Genomic DNA, 19,355 nt, shown 5'->3' on the forward strand with positions numbered 1-19,355 from the left:
TTGCTATGCAAAGGTCAAAGGAAGTGGTGAGCGAACACAGGAGGCTAGTTTCCTTTGTGTGATATCTTGACTTCATGGAGGAAATAACTTTGGAATTTAAAGAATGAAAATATTTTGTTATGTGGCATAATCAACATTGGACATTCCAGGCAAAGGAAACAGTAAATAATGTTCAAGGATCAATGAACAGTGGGAGATGGAGTTGAAAAGGCAAGTTAGGCCACATTTATGGAAAGGTTTTTGTTTGCTTTCTTGTTTTTTTTTTTTTTTTTTTACTTTATATAACATAGAAAATTCAAATACATACAAAAGTAGAAAGAATAGTATTGGGCAGCTTCTCAATTGCATCTTCTAACATCAGTAGAGTTTTGTAAAGAAAAAGCAAATCAAGATGCTGTTTTAACCTATTTGAATTACTCTATTTTCCCAATATTTGACCCATAAATGTCCACTTTATTATAACTGTATGATATCCTAAAGCAGAAATATTTGTCTGTCCAGCTTTTCTAATTGTTCTATTCTAAGAGCTGCTTTCAATCACTGAAAGCAGAAATCTGGGAGACTTAATTTTTATGTGAAAAATCAAACTTCATATACACTTTACCTGGGATCATACCTTGAAAAACAATTGAAGCAGATGGGACAATATGGTAACTGACTTAGTAATTGGAAATGACATGGTTTTAATCCCATCACAAATTTTTGATAACTGTGAGCCCTTACGGAAATTATTTCTCCAAGTATGAAAATATAATGATCAAAGAGATGTTCACTTTTGCACATTGTGGTAGCATGTTAACAGGAACCTACATGGTTTGAACATTTACCATGAGCCAGGTATTAAACACTTTTTATGCATTATCTCATTTACTTATTGCAAACTTTCTGAGATAATTAATATTTTTAATGTAACATTTTAGATGAAGTGTCTTGCACAAAGACACTTAGTAATTAATAAAACTAACACAAGAAAGTCCAAAGTTTAAACTAAATTCACATGGGTTCAGGTAGAACTCTTCACCACTGTGCTAGACTGTCTTGCTATGCAAGTTTTCATACATCATATTTTTCTCTCTTTTACTCCAAGTCACACATTTATTACAAGTTTGCCCCTTATGCTTCACAAAATAGTGTACTGTGAGTAAAATCATCACTCAACCCTGATGATTAGCTTTCTAAACTTACTTTTGGACAATCCTTGTAGAATTGTCACATGATTTAATCAATCCCCTGAGAAATTTTGAAAAATACAGAAATGACCAATATACATTTTTTAAAAATTAAGTTGATAACAGACAGATTTACAGTACCTATTTTGCTGTTTTATAATTTTGAATCCTTTCTCATACCAAGCCAAGTATCCTTACAATAAAATTCTGGTCTTATGGGTTTTCCTGACTTTCCTCAATATAAGCAGGTTTTTAATTTTTAATTTTTAACCTTAAAACTGACATTAGCTGGGACTGACTCAGTTTTGTATATTTACTGACAAATCCATATTAATAACAACATCAATACTGTATTAAACCTGAACTCTAGGAATAATTTGTAATCATGCCAAAATTAATAACATTGTGCATCACCCAGAGAGCCTCTCAGGAAGGAAAGTGAAATGGTTATTAACTTGGGTTATTATTGAAGCATTATTGACAATTAAATAGGTTATAATTCTAGACATTTAAAGGTCAGTTTGATTTATTCAATTTAGTTTGTCATATGTTTGGAAAACTAATTAAAGTCACAAACAACATGGTTATAACATTTTTGACAGCAAGCCAGAAACCTGTATTTTGAGACGCAACAAGTAATCTTTTTTTGCTGGACATGCTAGCATTTCTTTGAGGGTTAAAGGGACAATTTTTTCCATTTCCATGATTGGGTCTAGGAAGCAGGTTCTGTGGGAGCCTCTTTTTCAGGAGACACAGCTTCCTCTTCATGGATTTCTTGCATCAAAACACTATTCCTAATATCCTGCTGTGGTGAGGATGCTGCTTTTTGGATATGACTTAAAGATCTAAAATAAGCTCTAAGACCAAAAGATTTCCCTCTGCTTCTGTTTCAGAGTGTCACATTTCTTTTCACTGGAAATATACTCTTATGTCTTAAGTAATTTCAGTTTGGAGGAGAGTGATACAGCAAATGCCCCTGGAGGGGTAACACAACATCTTGGATTGTGTTTATTTTATAACAAATTTTATAGGAAAAGGAAATAGCATGGGGCAATGAAGGCTGAAAATATGGAGAATGAAAGATGGGTGTAAGAAGTTGGAAGAGAGAAAATGGCAAAAAAATAATAAATGACTCATGCCAGAGTGAATCAATGATGAAAACAGAGTGTTCTTTTTTCAACTAATATATAAATGGGACATTAAATGTGCTTCTTTTTTTCATGTAGTGTCTACTTATAGTTTCAGAAAGAACAATTCAGACATGGCTATTAGTATCAATGGCAAAAAGAAATATGGGAGATGAAATATCAATATAATTAAAAGTCAATACATAAAGAAAATGTGAGCCAGGTCTTTGGACAATCCTAATGGATACGATTAGAAGGAAATGAAATAATAGATTCAAGACCAACTTTCAAGGTACCCTCAACATTTAGCTGCCTTACATGACTGAAATTATCAAGCTATATCTTATAGGCAAATAGCTTCTAAGGAATCCTTAAATTATTTGGGTGACAACTTTATGATCCCCAAAGAAGAAACTTTAGCCATAGAAATATCTACTTTATATTGACTGCCTAGTGACAAGAAAAGACTAATGGAGAATGGAAAAGATGAAGGAGATGAAGACAGAAAAGTAGTAGACCAATGGGCTATTAAGCACTGGGCCAGATTTAAGTAAACGTGGTACCTCCGGAATTGATCCCTGCTGAAAATCAACCCAGAGATGCTTTCTTAAAAACTATTTTGTGTCTCATTTGATGTGACTGAAAGGTTTCTATGTAATTATGAAAAGTGCTTTTAATTTATCTGTATATTAAAGCACATAGTATGTGGGTAGAAGGATAGTATAAAAGATGACTCAGTTCTTAAATTTAGAGCTCATAATCTAAGAAAAAAAATACATAGAAATATTAGGAAGTAGTAGATATTCTTTAATAAAATTTTGGGTTTCATATATTCAGAAGTGAAAATATGAGGTAAACATCATATTGCTATGGGTGTAATTTACCTGAGGTCAACTGGAAAGTGTAAAGTAGGAGAGAGGATGAGTTTATCCCTTTTCAAAATGCCTTCTGAAATATGAAGTAAAGAAGATAGAATTCATAACTGGCAAAGAAGTGGTAGATTCTATATCGGCTTAAGCCATACATTTTACTGAAGTTGTATAAGAAATAAATGTATATTTACTTTATGAGAATATTTTGGGGAAAATAACATAGTATCGAAGAAAATCTGAATTTCAGATGTTACCAGCTACAAATAGAAAGGTAAGAGAGGCAAACAGTTTATCCATCAATTCTTCACCACACATTTGTGTACTTGAAGTGCACACATTATCATGTCAGCCACTATCTGGCTGCCCTTTAGCAGTTTATGATGATAGGTACACTAATATCAAGCTGTAAAACGTACAAAAATGGTGGAAATTTCATAAGGTTAGCATACCAAATGAGTGAAGCCAGAAGAAAATTTGGGCATCGGGAGAAGGACGAGATGATTGTTGTGTACTAGTCAGAGAAGAATTCATGATAAAAAAAAATGAGTTTTGAGTTGGGTCTTGAAGGATAGTTAGGATTAAGGCAACCCAAGGGAGTTTGCTCACTGGAAAGGTATTTTTCATTGGCCACTTGTGAGATTCCACAATGTAGGAGGACTTCAGCTGTGCACTGCTCTTCTATCAGATATTAAGTATCATAAAGTGAGGTTGTCTTTCACAATACAAAATTGTTTGAAGCTATTTAGAAAACGTGATCCATACTGATGGAATATCCTCTGATTTGTCTGTTACTAATACCTACTTTCAGGTCTTTCAGCTGAGTTTCTAGTGCAGCCACGTCAGAATTTAGATGTGTTATGACTAGTGTCATGAATATTGGAAACACTCTGTCAACCATATTGAACTACCAGTGTTGCAGATTTGAAGTGGATAAATGTATTTTCAAGTTGTATTGGCAAGCATATTACCCTAAACTTAGGGTAAATAGGTTACTCTACACCAGTTTGATTTTTGAATATATGAAACATTTTGTCCTCTAAGTGGCTTGATTAAGATAAGAAAATACCTTTTCACTCCGGCCTTTCTTAGGGTAAAGCAATCACCTTCTTCAACCCAATGAGCACAGGACCTTACAAAAGTAGTTACTAAGCAAATATCTGTTATGTGAATAAACCTTAAAAAAAGGTTTTTATTGAAGTAGAGTCGATGTATAATATTATATAACTTACAGGTGTACAATATAGTGATTCACAATTTTTAAAGGTTATACTCTATTTATAGTTATTATAAAATATTTGCTATATTTCCTGTGTTGTACAATGTATCTTTGTAGCTTATTTTATACCTAATAGTTTGTACCTCTTAATCCCCTACCCTTATAGTGCTCCTCTCTCCTTCTCTCTCCCTACTGATAACAACGAGTTTGTTCTCTATGAGTCTGCTTCTTTTTTACTATATTCACTAGTTTGCTGTATTTTTGAGGCTACACATATAAGTGATATCATATAGTATTTGTCTTTCTCTGTATGACTTATTTCACTTAGCATTATGTCCTCCAAGTCCATCCATGTTGCTGCAAATGGCAAAATTTCATTCTTTTTTATGGCTGAGTAATATTCCATTGTATACATACATATATTTCACATCTTTATCCTTAATCTAAATCTTATTTTAAGCTAATGCTTTTCATCTAGATTGATATACTCCCCCATAAACATGAATTGCATACATGAGCAAGTGAACAAAATTGAGAAGTTGAACAGTTTATGAGTTCTCCCTATTATAGGGTTCCTATTTCCTAATTAAGAACTTTTTCATTTCATGGTAAACTTATTAGAATATTACTAGCAATGGGGACATCTGTGTCTAGATGGCAGATTGAGAATATACTGAAAATATCTCTTAAATATAGACTTCCTAGAAATCATAGAAAAAGTGTAAGTGAATAAACAAAGATTTATCCATGAAGAAAAGTAAAAAGGGAAGACTTTTTGTGGAAGAAAAATTATACAATACTAATGAAAGAGAGTCAAGGGATCACATTTTGGAGGGAAACCAGAGCCAAGGACATGCCTAGGAATTACTGCTGTAAAGGTTGGGAGTTGCATATAAAATGTCTGAGGCCCATAGGTGGTGACAGCTAGGAACAGGAGGACAGATAAAGACACCTGATAGGTTGATCAATTGGGATATCTCAGTGAAGAAATCCAGCTGATCAAATTTTGAGCATTTGCCTCACCTGAGGCTAGGAAGAAGTATCAATTGCTTTTCTCTTCCACTCTAGTAGCTGGAGTGGAAGAGAAAAGCAATTCTCTGAGTGACTGGTGATGCATGGGTGGAGTGGAAACCTTAACTGTCAGAATGTTTTGCCACTACAGATGGTATACCACTGTGTCTAATATTTTCTCACCATCTTATTTTCTTGTATAGCAATGTCAATAGCTACCAAATTCGACCAAGCAGATTAGACAAATAAATAGATACAGCACACTTCCACCCAGATCCATTTTATGTCCTTCTCTATCCTCCCTGGTGTCCCCAGAAACTGACTGAAATAGAATACATCACCCAGCCTTCCCTGTCCTCTGGGTTTTTGTGGGGTTCAGCTATTGGAAGTAACCAGCAAGAGAACAGGGAGCTGAAAGAGAGAAATATGGGTGCTTATTTTTCCTTATTTCCTTCTATTTTGATGAGACTGTCAGGGCCTATATTCCTCTATTTCTACCCCTATGGATGGTGCCTTTTTATTTCACAAACATCTAGTAACCCCAATTTCTTTCCTTTATCTTTCAGACCTAGATAACATATTTCCACTGTCTCTGGCACCTGGTTGTCTAACCATCACTTGGTGATACCTAAGGTTGCCCACACTTCTGTATATTGTCCATTTAAAGTAGAGCGTCTCTTTTTTGAAAGGACCTTAACTAATAGAATTATTGGCACCCAGAAAGTCATCCTCCCCATATCCTAAAAGATGGAATTTTAGAATAAAATTGCTCATATTTATAAAGTACAGTTAATCTCTGTGAGGGCACTGAAAATCTATGGTTACAGTTATTAAAATGATCACTGATGAAGAGAGAATGAATTACAAGTGGAGGGAAAGGTAAAGGGAGATTGAGGTTGAGATACTTAATTACTATAGTGATAATGGTGATTACATGGGATATGATGGTGAGGCAACTGATTCAAACTGTTCTAAAAAGCTTACAAAAAGAATACAAAAAAAGAAGCTTAAGGATTTAACTTCTTACCTCAAAACATGGAAGGCATGACAAAGAATCAGAAACTTTTAAGGTGGTCTTAAGGGAAACCCTTTGTTTTTCAGCCGTAGACAAGGCGTGGAAAAAAATTAGACCTAAGATCTGGATGTACACATTTCTGAGTTGCAATAGATACCACATCAAGATTATATGCTAAGTAAGGGTATTGGCTGCAGGAAAAGTATAATTTGTAATCTTGGAAGAAAATATTTGAGCAGATGAAGATGAATCTGAGAATTTTGAATCCTCATGTCTCTTTGGAAGGAGGTCTTCTCATAATCTCAATGATCCTTTGGGGGACAGAAAGAAAATTTTTAAAAATTGGTGAAATTACCTAGAACAGTTGACTTACAGATGAATTTTTTTTTTTTTTCCTCACAGCCCTCTGCATCAATTTCCATTGCTTATAGTACTGTAAGAAGGTAAATTCTGAACACAGAATTGAAAGAGGTAATATTGAATATATGCACCAAAAAGAGTTTCAGGATCTTGCCAAATTAGATTCCAAAGGAATGAATTAGGCAAATATATAGAGATAAGAAGAAGCACAACCTTAAAATTCCATATTTACTATACTAACTCAAGTGCCTGGGAGTGTTGCTAACTGCTGTTGAGTTGGTTACTTAAAGCACACATTGAAAAATGGCCCATAGTTCTCAAGGTTGAGGTGCCACAGCTTGCCCGACATGTGTAGAGAAGGCTTAAGGGGATGGAATGTTGGAATGGAATTCATCACCTTTCCTTTGTTTTGTTGTTTTTAATCAAGTGTTTTGATGATTCTAAATTGCGCCACCATGTTTTTATTTGACATTTCTTGTTGAGTATGGATCAGGATGAGTTTTGAGAGGAAACACATGACACACTGAAAAAGGACTTACCCAATTTTTACAGGCATGCGGATGGAGTTAGGGAAATCAACAAATGTTGGTGAGACACCCAGGAACCAACAACAGCAGGAAGGAATTACTGCCCTTAGTCTGAAAAGTCAGTAAGAGAAAACGGTGCGCCTTGTCACAGATGATGAGTGAAGTCAAGGGGAAAGCATTCAGGATCTGTAGCCCTAGACGAATGAAGACACAGTGCAACTGTAGCAGAGCAGGGAAGAAGTGGGGAGTAAATACCCTACCTCTCTCTTTGCTCCTTCACTGTAACCTTTTGTCAGTATCTCCCATTTGACAAACCTAATTAGAAGATAGAGGCCAGAGATCCTGAGTGACTTAGTCCACAGAGGTGAATCTCTCAAGGCACACAGTAGCACAGAAGTAAAGATGGGATATAGGGAAATAAAGGGAGAATAACCAGGACAGTCCAGCCCTTTTCTCACTCAGATCTAAAGAAATTTTTAGAAGTTAATGTCATTCACATTGAATTTTCTGACAACAATTTAAAAATAATTATCATCTCAGATGTTTGGTCTAATAAAAATCTATACATCTGGAAATTAAAACACCCAAACATTTGTAAGTGCATGCATACACACACAAATTCACAGACATACCTTTAAATAACACATTATGGCATAGATATCAATAGAATTTGAAAGCTACTTATAACTAATGATGTGAGTTCAATAATTAAAACATGGAAGAAACAGGTGAAATAATACCTGAAGAAAACATAAAGATTTAAATGAATTTACTGGAAGGAAAGTGATGAAATCAGGGAAAAATTAAAATGTTATTATTTTCAGATAATGTGCTTATCATTCTGAAAACCCAATAAAACTACTGGTATTTTTTAGAAAGTTCAGCGACTTTTATCATGTATATGCATATATATGATGAACTTTAAATTTAACAAAGTAAACTAGTTTCTTAACCAGATAAACTAGTAAAAATTTACCATCAGCAATAATCACCTGGAAATTATAAGTAAAAAGTAAAATACAGTTCCCCAGAAACCCAATATCATACATAAGAATTAATCAAAATAATAACACCTCTTATTTTCAAAGTTTAGAATGTGAAGAAAGTACCCAGAAGATAACTTAAGTAAATGAAAAGTCATTGTTCTTGGATGAGATAATTAAACATTATTTGTATGTAAATTATTTCTCAATTTAGTCTATAATTAAAATGTGATTGCATTAAAATATTCAGTTACATTTACTGTTTAACTCAGTAAACAATATAAAATTTAGATCAAAGAATAAAAGTCCAAGGAGGACTAAATAAATTTATAAAAGAAAATTAAAGTTTGTGAGAGGGAGTACATAATCACGCAAGTAAGTAAGAAAAAATAAAGCTATATTAAAATAGTGAAACAAAAGAGTATGGTTTTCTTAAAGGACTGAAAAAATGGATCAGTGAAACTTCATTAGTAACAGAGAAACTGATATATATTTGGAAGCATACTATACAATAAAGGTGGTAATAGAAATCAATGGAGGAAACACAAATTCTTAAACAGTTTTGGAAAACTGGTCTATACCATGGAGAATAACAACACTGGATCACTACATAACTCCACATACAAAAATGGATTCTAGATTAAAATTCTATATATAAAAGTAAAACTATTAAGGTATTAGAAATGTGTAGTTCAGAATCTAAGAAAAAAAAATGTCATGAAGAGATTAGTGGTAAGACGGGAATAAAACACAGACCTACTAGAGCATGGACTTGAGGACATGGGGAGGGGGAAGGGTAAGCTGTGACGAAGTGAGAGAGTGGCAGGGACATATATGCACTACCAAATGTAAATTAGATAGCTAGTGGGAAGCTGCCGCATAGCACAGGGAGATCACCTCTGTGCTTTGTGACCATGAGAGGGGTGGGATAGGGAGGGTGGGAGGGAGGGAGACACAAGAGGGGAGAGATATGGGAACATATGTATATGTATAACTGATTCACTTTGTTGTAAAGGAGAAACTAACACACTATTGTAAAACAGTTATACTCCAATAAAGATGTTAAAAAAATAAAATAAAATAAAAGGCAAAAACAAAAACAACAACAAAAAAGAAATGTGTAGTTCAATGTCTGTGATATACAATTGATAGCGAATTCAAAAATAAAAATTTAAGAGCAGAAACCATAGGAGATGGAAAGATACAGCAATATATAAACGATATTACATTTGACAAAGGGAAGTTTGTTCTATGAATATAATGTTAGTTTAACTTTAAAAGTCAAACAACATAATTCAGTATTATTGGAACAAAAAAGATAAAAACAATCTTCTTAATAGATTCTGAAAAAAAAAATTGACAAATTTCAACAGACATTCATTTTAAAAATTCTCAGTAAACCAGGATTAGAAAGGAGCTTCCTCAATCTGATAAACATACATGTAACAGAGTTAACAGTGAAACTGAATGGTTCACTCCCTAGGATAGAGACAAGTAAATTTGTTTGCTCTCACCACTTGAATTTTACATTGTACAGAGAGTGCTAATCAGTGCAATAAGGCATGCCAAAGAAGGACATTCAGATTACAAAGGAAGAAGTAAGCCGTCTTTATTCACAGATGATATGATCGTTTATTTAGACAATCCTAGGAGATATACCAAAATCCAATAGGAGTTTAAATGGGTCTCAGGATACCAAGTCAATATAACCATCAATTTCTATATTTTTGCAAAAACTATTGGAAAATAAAGTTTAAAAACTATTTACTATAGCATTAAAAACAGCAAATAATTAAGGATCAATTTAACAAAATATGTGCAAAACCAGTACACTGAGAACCATACATCACAAAAGATATTAAAGTAGACTTTTAAAAATAGAAAGATAGTCCATGTTCTTAGATCATGACTTAATATTGTTAATATGTAAATTCTCTCCAGATTTATTTATAGATTCAACACAGTTAGAATCAAAATCTCAGCAAGATTTTTTCATAAATTGACATGATATTTCTATAATTTATGTGCCATACAAAGAACCTATAATAGCCAAAAATCTTTAAAAAATTGAACAAATTGGAAGACTTACACTATCTGATTTCAAGTTTACTATAAAGCTACATCAGAGTTTGCTTTTTGCCTAAGGCCTAATATATAGATCAATGCATCAGCAGAGAGGATTGAAAAAATAAATATGGGACAAATATCCCCAATGTTGAGAAGTGAAGCTATTGACCATATGCTCCTGGGACAACTGGTTATCCTCTGGGAAAATAAATGAATCTTGACCTTGACTTCACACCATTTATAAGAATTTACTTGAAATGTTTCATAAATTTAAATCTAAAAGCTAAAACTATAAAACTTCAAAAAAATAAAACATAAGGAGTGCCTTTTTGAAGTTGTGGTAGGGCAATAATTTCTTAGAAGTATACAAGGAAATAAAATGATAAATTCAACAATAAAAAATTTAAAAGTCTCTCTTCCAAAAGATAACATTAAAGTATTCAAAGGCAAACCACAGTTTGGGAGACAATATTTGCAAAATGTATCTATCAAAGAACTTTTGTGCAGACCTAATTACAGCACAAAAGAAGATAATCATAAACACATGAAAATATTCTCAGCATCACCAGTCTTCAGGAAAATTCAAATTAAAAATCACGATGAGATGGCAGTACATACCTACTACATGTAATGAAATTTAAAAGTCTAATCATACCATATCTTGTCAAGAATCTGGGATAACTAATACTCTTAGTTTGTCAGCAGGAGTTAAAGTGGTACAACCACTTTGGAAAACATTTTGATAGTCTCTTATAAAGTTATACACACATTTTTCAGACAATAAAATGTGTTTATTAAAAAAGAAATGAAAACTTTTTAAACAAAAAGACTTGGACAAAAATATTCAAAGTCCCTTTAATAATAATAACTGAAAACTGGACACAAATTAAATGTCTATCATCAAGCAAATGGATAAACAAATTGTGCTGTATCCATAAAAAAGAAACCACTGATTAGCAAAACAATATATTTGAACCGCTTATGCTAAGTGAAAGAAGCCTGGCACAAAGGAGTACATACTGTATGATTTCCTTATGTATATGAACTCCTAGAACAGGCAAAACAAACCTACAGTGAGAGAATGCACATCAGTAAGTGTTCCGGAGTTGGGAATGGTGAAGAGTGACTGAAAAGGGGTATAAAGGAACCTTTCGAGTTGATGGAAATAGTCTATGTCTTGATTGTGGTAGTAGTTACACATGAATGCATTTTGTTATATATACTTTATACCTGAATAAAGTAAAATGAGAAAGTAAAAAAAAAAGTCAGAAGCCATAAGGAAGAAGTGATCAATTTGATTAAATTAAAATTATTTTTCCATTCAATGATGGACACCATAGGCAAAAATAAAGAGCAAGTGACACAATCGGGAAGATATTTAGGATATCTGATACTGGCTGTGGATTAGGATCATATATCTAGGAATTGTAAGTAACTCCTGAAAATCAATTAGAACAAGTCAGCAACTCAAGTAAAAAATGGAAAAACAATAAAAAAAGGAAATTTGTGGATGAGGTAAGCCAAAAGACTGAAATTCATAAGCAAATATATTCAAAGTTATTAGAAAACAGTGAAATGTAAAATAAAACACAAAACATGAGGTATTATTTTGCATCTACTAGAGCCAGCAGAAATTGGAAAAGCTAGATAATCCTAAATATTGGTGGTGAATGGTATGGACAGGCAGGTCCCTTCTGCACATTTGGTGAGAAAGTAGATTAGTGAAAACATGCTGGAGAACAATTACTGGTCTGGAGTATATGCAGCCTTTATAGAGTGAGAGAAGTAAATGACAGTCTTCTGATGCAAATATGATTTTACCTCAATCTCCTGGTATACCACCAGTGGTTTTTGCTCTACGCTGTGTATGTGAAATTAATGGATAATTTAAATTAATTTTTTAAAATTAATAGTTTCTTAAAAATTTCTGTGCATTTGACTTTTTATCATTCACTAATTTAAAAGTGCCTTTTTTAAAATCCCTTTTAATGCTTTTACCTTGAATTCAAACCTATCTATCACTAGGAAGGTGATACTCGCTATCTTTTTCTTTGTATAAGTCTGGTTTGCCTTTGCCCATATTTTCTGTCGTCAGTTCCAAGTCACTTTGTTGTAGGTGTTTCTTTTTCATTCAACAGAGGTTTGGGTTTTATTTTATGTTCTAAATGAAGTTTCTATCCATGGGTGTATTAAACTCAGTTATTTACTTTTAATGAGGATGATGGATCCATTTGATCATTGTTATGTTATTTATCTTATGAAATCTATTTTAAGGGATTTAACTCTATTTTCATTCATTTTTTGGTGTTTCTTCACATATATAGCAAAATTCTTCTGAGGGACATAAAAGTGACTTGAAAAGAAGGAACGGCTTTCTTGGATAGGACTGCTCACAGTCATAAGCATGGAAATTTTCTCTAAGTTAAACTGAAAATTAACATGATCCTAAAAAAAAAACCTAATTTTAATAAAGTAGATTTTTAGCTCATATTAAAACATTAAAGAAACAAAAATATCTGGAAAGTATCTCCTACAATAAGAGTATTATTTACAATAAAAGTCATTTGCCCTGGCCCATTCTCCTCAACCCCCTAGTTCTGCTCTCTGGAGGGAACCAATTTTAGTTCTTTTGGGGGGGTATATTTCTTATAAACTCCCAATCTCAAAGAACACAAAGAATAATTTTTATTTATTATTTTAGACATTATCAACTAATTTCCTGCTCTTAGGACTGGAAATTTAATTCTTTTATATTACCTTCCTCTAGCCTCTTCATCTTCTTAACAAAAAGATGTCTGTCAATGAGCCAGGAAGTGGACTCTCACCAGACACTGAATTTTCTGCTGACTTTATCTTGTACTTTTCAGCTTCCAGACTGTGAGAAATTAATTTATAAGTCTGTTTATAAGCCACACAGTCTATGGTATTTTGTTGTAGCAGCCTGCATGGACTAAGGCACCACTACATCAGTTATTCTATCAATTACCACTTTTTTCCAAATTGTCTTTGTTTCAGAAGATCCCTGTCCTCTTGGTCTATCCTGGCCTGGGTCTTCTCTAAGCCTGCTTACAAGGCTGTCAGTCTAGGATATGTCTTGAATGGTCTCTTGGGTTCCAGTTTTTTGCTTTGTACCCTCATTTTCCTGGAGCTAAGATTTTGCTTTAGGGTTTTTGTTATGATAGAGAGACCTTACATACCAGTATTAGATGTTTTGTCTGTTGGGCTATTTGATTTCTCTTGATGACTTTCTTTTAATTTCCCCCAAATGAGATGATACTGACTCTAAAGTTAAGGGTTCCCAAATGCCAGATGAGGAAGGATTTACTCCAAGGTTTCAACATCACCATTCTAAGTATCTTCAATGATTCATTCCATTTCTGTTGAGAATAATATTCTATTGTTGTGCCTAGGGATACACGTCAGGCTGCCTTTATCTAACTCAAGGAAGGAGAACACATTAGAGTAGATGGGGACAACCGTGGAAATGTCACCCTATTCAACTGCTCCATTCACAAAACTTTAATCAGCCCTTTTTTTTTTTTTTTGTCAGCCCTGTCTTTCACACCTGCTGTCTACCGTGTGTGTGTCCACTGAGCCCAAAGACCCTCCATTCAGGATTCTGAAAGGCAGACCATGTTCCATGTTGTCCACAGCCCTTTCTACAGTCTGCCAGGCCATGTAAGTTTCATTCCTCTCATATTGTCTGCTAACATGTTCCCATTCATTTTCATGTTCCCCAAATTTCTGTTATCTCTCTTATTTGCTGCTGCCTTTCCTCATCACTATTATTGGTTTATTCCTTGTCATACCTCAAAGTTTTCATCTCAGTATTTCAGTGGAGATTTTAGAGAAACATGAAGTGAGAACCTGCTGGGTATGCAATCTTGTACTAGAAATCTATAATGTTTTATTATATGGTGAGACAAATTCCCCCCAATACTCTTCTTTTTCTAATTTGTCTTGGCTATTATTTTCTATTACTCATCCACATGAAGTTTAGAATCATTTTGTCAAGTTCAAAGAAAAAAAAATCCAATTGGAATGATGTTTTTCTCTGCTTTCATTGTTCTTTTCTCTTTTTTAGAAACACTTTTTATCTGTACATGTCGTGCCTATTTTGGGTTCTCTACATGCATTATGATCTATTTTAGGAATTTGGTCTTTACTATCTGTGTTATTTTCTTAATTTGTCCTTCAAATCAATGATTGAATCCTACTTATTTAAAATCAATTCTTCTTTTTACATGTTCCTTCAGGCTTTTGAATTTTATTTTTATTTCCTTCTATGCACTAATATCGTATCAATTTTCCTTTCCTTTTGTTTCCTAGAATTTGCATCTTAGCCTGATAGATCTCTCCTTAGGGACCTCTGCTCTTTTTAGAAGAGGCCACACATTCTTGTATCCTATCCAATCTCTTGATTCTATAGTTGATGATTTCCAGAGATCCTCCTTCCTTTTTTTCTATTTTTTCCTGTTTGTACATCTTTGAGTAGGTGGACTTCAGCCACACAGAACTAACTACAAATATATATTATTTCAGAGTTCTCTTGGTTTACTCTAAAGCAGTTCTGACCCCAGTTCTTACTTTCCATCAGACATGCATTTACTGCAGACTACTGCTACAGAATCTGAATTTACTCTTACCCCTATTGTCTTAGTTATATTCCAAACTGAAAGATGGATAAAAAATGAAATTGTTAATGTATCCATTAATCCAGGCTCTTCTGACATTCCCCCTGATCCCACTCCCTTGTGACATGTGAGATTCTGCTTGTGGAGAACCCTCTTCCTCATGCCAGAATATGCACACATAAATGCTTGAATGTGTTCTAAGAATTTCTGACTTCCAAATGTAAATAAAAAATAAGTGGTGGGAGAAAGTGTCCTGAATGCCTGAAAAATCAGTACCTGTGCAGAAGAACAGTAATTACACAGCTCTCTCACTTTTTGTCTGAGACATGGTCCTATAAAGGCTGAAGGATGAGGTCACTTCCTGTCTTTATACAGGTGATTTTTCTTTCATAATTTAAAGCTTGCCATGTCCTGGGGTGAAGTCTGGGCAGGTTTTTCTGATGTCAAAATTTTAAAAAAGGAAAGTGCGGTCCAGAGAGATTAAATAACTTTATCAAGGTCACACAGCTAACAGTAGATTTGAGGGAAAGCATCAAGGTCTTTAGATTCAGCACAGCTTTCCTTAGCAGAATACCACACTGTCTTTCTGAAGACAAGTTTGTTCAGTAATAAACCTAAAGAAAACCTGATGATCTGAGGGTTCTCCAACAGCACTGAAGAGCATTTTCTTTGCAAGGAATAATGTCTAACATTCCTATCTTGAATCTTCTATAAAATAGCAGCATGATTCAGTTAATGCTCACCCACATCATTTATAAACTGAAACTTCATTGCAATGCATTTTTAGCTCCTCCTAATGCCTTCCTGATAGCAGTGGCTCATGTAATTTTCTCCTATTCTGACCTCTTTTGATTCCCATTATACTTCACTGAATTCTTCACTGGGTTCTTTCTTGGGCCTTTTCTCTCCAGATGGTACCCAATATTTTTGCTGCATAGGCCATGTTTTATTCAATTATTCTCCCATGCCATCTAGCATAAAAGTAGGCCCACAGGAAATATTTACACAGTATCCTAATCTAGGGGGTACAATTCTAAAATAGCATGTTTCTCTGGAGACTACTTACAGGAAAATTAAAATTTAATTAATTATCTAATAGTGTCTGCATTTTTCTTAAGTTGGCTCAAAATAGCTTTCATCTACCTTTTTTGTTTCCTCCCTTACATAAGCAGTTTTTTCATGGATATTAAGATGTCTTCTTGTTCAGCAAACATTTCATGAGGGTCTCCTATGTGCTGGGCACTATGCCACTCTATTAGGGAAAAAAATGAATAAGATACAGTCTTTGATGCAAACACTCACTGTCTGATGAGCAAAACAGACATGTATGTAAATAATTGCAGCCCAATTTGGGAAATTCTCCAATAAAGTTATGCACTAGAGGAGAAGAGATCAAGTAATTTACCTTGAGAGAGTGTCAAGCTCTCTAGCTCATTCTTTTCAGAATAAAATACAGCAAGAGAGCCCACTCCCAAAGTACCAATAAAACTGTAGTTCTCTGGAGACTTAAATATATTGAACAAACCTCACCTAATCCTGTCAATGGTGCTATTTCTAAGGGCACTGGGACCTCAAAAGGACACCATTAGACCATGACCAACAGCATACGAAATAATTTTTACAATAAATTTTACAATGATGAAAAAATAAATCCCTTTCCTGTGTCCTTCTAAATTTACTTTGACTAGCTATTGAACAGGAGTTTCATAGATTCAATACATCACAACATATTAAGTGCTGTTCAGCTCCCGCCACCCCCGCTGCCCTGCTGTGGACCGTCTCTTTCTGTTTGCATCTTGGCTGTCCTCTGTGCATATAAACTAAGCATCTCCATTTCTGCTCTCATAGTGTACCATGACATACAACCGAGATTTCAAGAACAAATATCAACAGTGGCTAAGCCAAACATATCTTTTCAAGAGAGTGCCACTGCAGTGTAAAGATTGATTTGTTGAGGGAGGTCTTGCATATAAGTAGATGCAAAAGCAAGGACTGAGGTTAACAAGTTTCCACTGTGAGAGTTTATTTATAACAAAATAATAAAAGGACAGTTCTGCCTCTGCCAATTACTTTCCAACTCTTCACGTATCCATTGCCACAGCAGCTTTATTCATCACCAGAAATCCAGTCTCTCCAGTGCAAATCCAGGTAGAACTTGCTTGCCCTCAGAATTTACACTTTCATGTAGACTAGGATCATTTTATGTCAGTCAGTATTGTTTGGAGGAGCTCTCTGTGCCCGACAGTGCTTAGATGCACAAAAGGAGCAAAAGAAAAAGATAAGATGTGGACCTTATGTGGGAGGTGCTCACAGAAACCAGACCCACAGACATCACACAGAAGAAAGTGTGTCATATCAAGAATTAGTTGTATAAATTCCAAACACTGAGTGCCAGAAATCAGAGAAGGGAGACATCATTTTGACCTGGAGCAGTTGGGCATGGCTCAATAGAAAAGGTGGTGGTTGAATTGGTACTTGAGAAAGAGGTAGGTTGAGAGCAGATTGTGATCAGTTACATGGTGACACATGGGTGGTGACACTGTCATCATCTTCAATCTCAGTAGAATGACAGAATTGAGGCCATGGCCAGATGGCTGGATGTATAGAGAGAGTAGGCAGCCATGGCGATGGTTTGATTTAGGTATCCACACACTCAACAAATATTTATTGCCTACTTCCTAAGGTATGCAATAAATATTGCATACCTGAGGAACTAAGGACCCAACATTGTTAAAGAGCCAGTTTCTACCCAAAGGCAGTTCACATCTTAGTGAAGAATACAGATAGTGACAAGCACTTAGGCAATTATAAGAGGGCATCAAAACTACTGTAACATCACGGGAGCACAAAGAGGCATCTAAATTGGACTTGGGCACAATGGAAAGCTTTTCAAAGGAGTTGATATCTGAGCTTAGAGAATGTGGAGAGTAGGAGGAAGGGATACACTGACACAATATTTCTTACTTCTAGAAACCAACCCCCCTCCCCAGTTCCAGAATTAGACACACTCTCTCTTACATACACACTGTTCTCAGCAAGCTCCTTTTCTAAAGCAGTTCTCCACCAAATGGCAGCAAATCTGACCAGGTCTAGATAAGCCAAACCACAAACAGCAGCTGGTTTATTCTGTTCAAGAGTAGGACGCCAGTGCTTTCCACAATAAACTTTTTTTTTTAATTGGGGTATAGGTGCTTTACAGTGATATGTTAGTTTCTGTTGTACAATGAAGTGAACAAGCTATATGTATACATAAACCCCCTACCTCTTGGACCTCCCTCCATCCCTCATCCCATCCATCTATGTAACCACAGACCACAGAGCTGAGCTCCCTCCTCTTTACAGCATGTTCCCTCCCTCTTGGAGCCCCCTCCTTCCCCCATCCCATCCATCTAGGTAACCACAGACCACAGAGCTGAGCTCCCTGCTCTTTACAGCAGGTTCCCACTAGTTATCTGTTTTACACATGGCAGTGCACATATGTCAATCGCAATCTCCCAGTTCATCCCCCCACCACCTCCCCCTTGTGCCCACACATCCACTTCCTACTTCTGTGTCTCTATTCCTGCCCTGTAAATAGGTTCATCTGTACCATTTTGGGGAAAAACTCTGTGGCCAGCTCATGGCCAATTAACTCAGAATATAAGAATTGTTGTTGGCGGATAGATACTTTCACACTGTTCCTTAGGAAAAAAAAAAAAAGTGTCTCTTAACCTTGGAAAAAGGCTATCCCCTAACCTTGGTCCCAACTGATCTTCTCCTGAAACTAAAGACTGATGTTAACCATCGCCAATTAACTGTCAAAAATGTGCCCTTGGACCGTGACGGGAATGTGTGGACAGCATCTATTTCCCAGACATAGATTTTACATTGTGCAGTGGTAAGAGACTGAGCTAAGCTTTAAATTGTTGCAGAATTGCCCTTCTGACAAAAATTTTTTTAACATCTTTATTGGAGTAAAATTGCTTTACAATGGTGTGTTAGTTTTTGCTTTACTACAAAGTGAATCAGTTATACATACACATATGTTCCCATATCTCTTCTGTCTTGCGTCTCCTTCCCTCCCACCCTCACTATCCCACCCCTCTAGGTGGTCACAAACCACCTAGCTGATCTCCCTGGGCCATGTGGCTGCTTCCCACTAGCTATCAACCCTACATTTGGTAGTGTACATATGTCCATGCCATTCCTTCACTTTGTCACATCTTACCCTTCCCCCTCCCCATATCCACAAGTCCATGCTCTAGTAGGTCTGTGTTTTATTCCCATCCTACCCTTAGTCTCTTCATGACATTTTTTTTTCTTAGATTCCATATATATGTGTTAGCATATGGTATTTGTTTTTCTCCTTCTGATTTACTTCACTCTGTATGACAG

The sequence above is a fragment of the Physeter macrocephalus genome, chromosome 19 (assembly GCF_002837175.3).
Source record: "Physeter macrocephalus isolate SW-GA chromosome 19, ASM283717v5, whole genome shotgun sequence".
NCBI lineage: Eukaryota > Metazoa > Chordata > Mammalia > Artiodactyla > Physeteridae > Physeter > Physeter macrocephalus.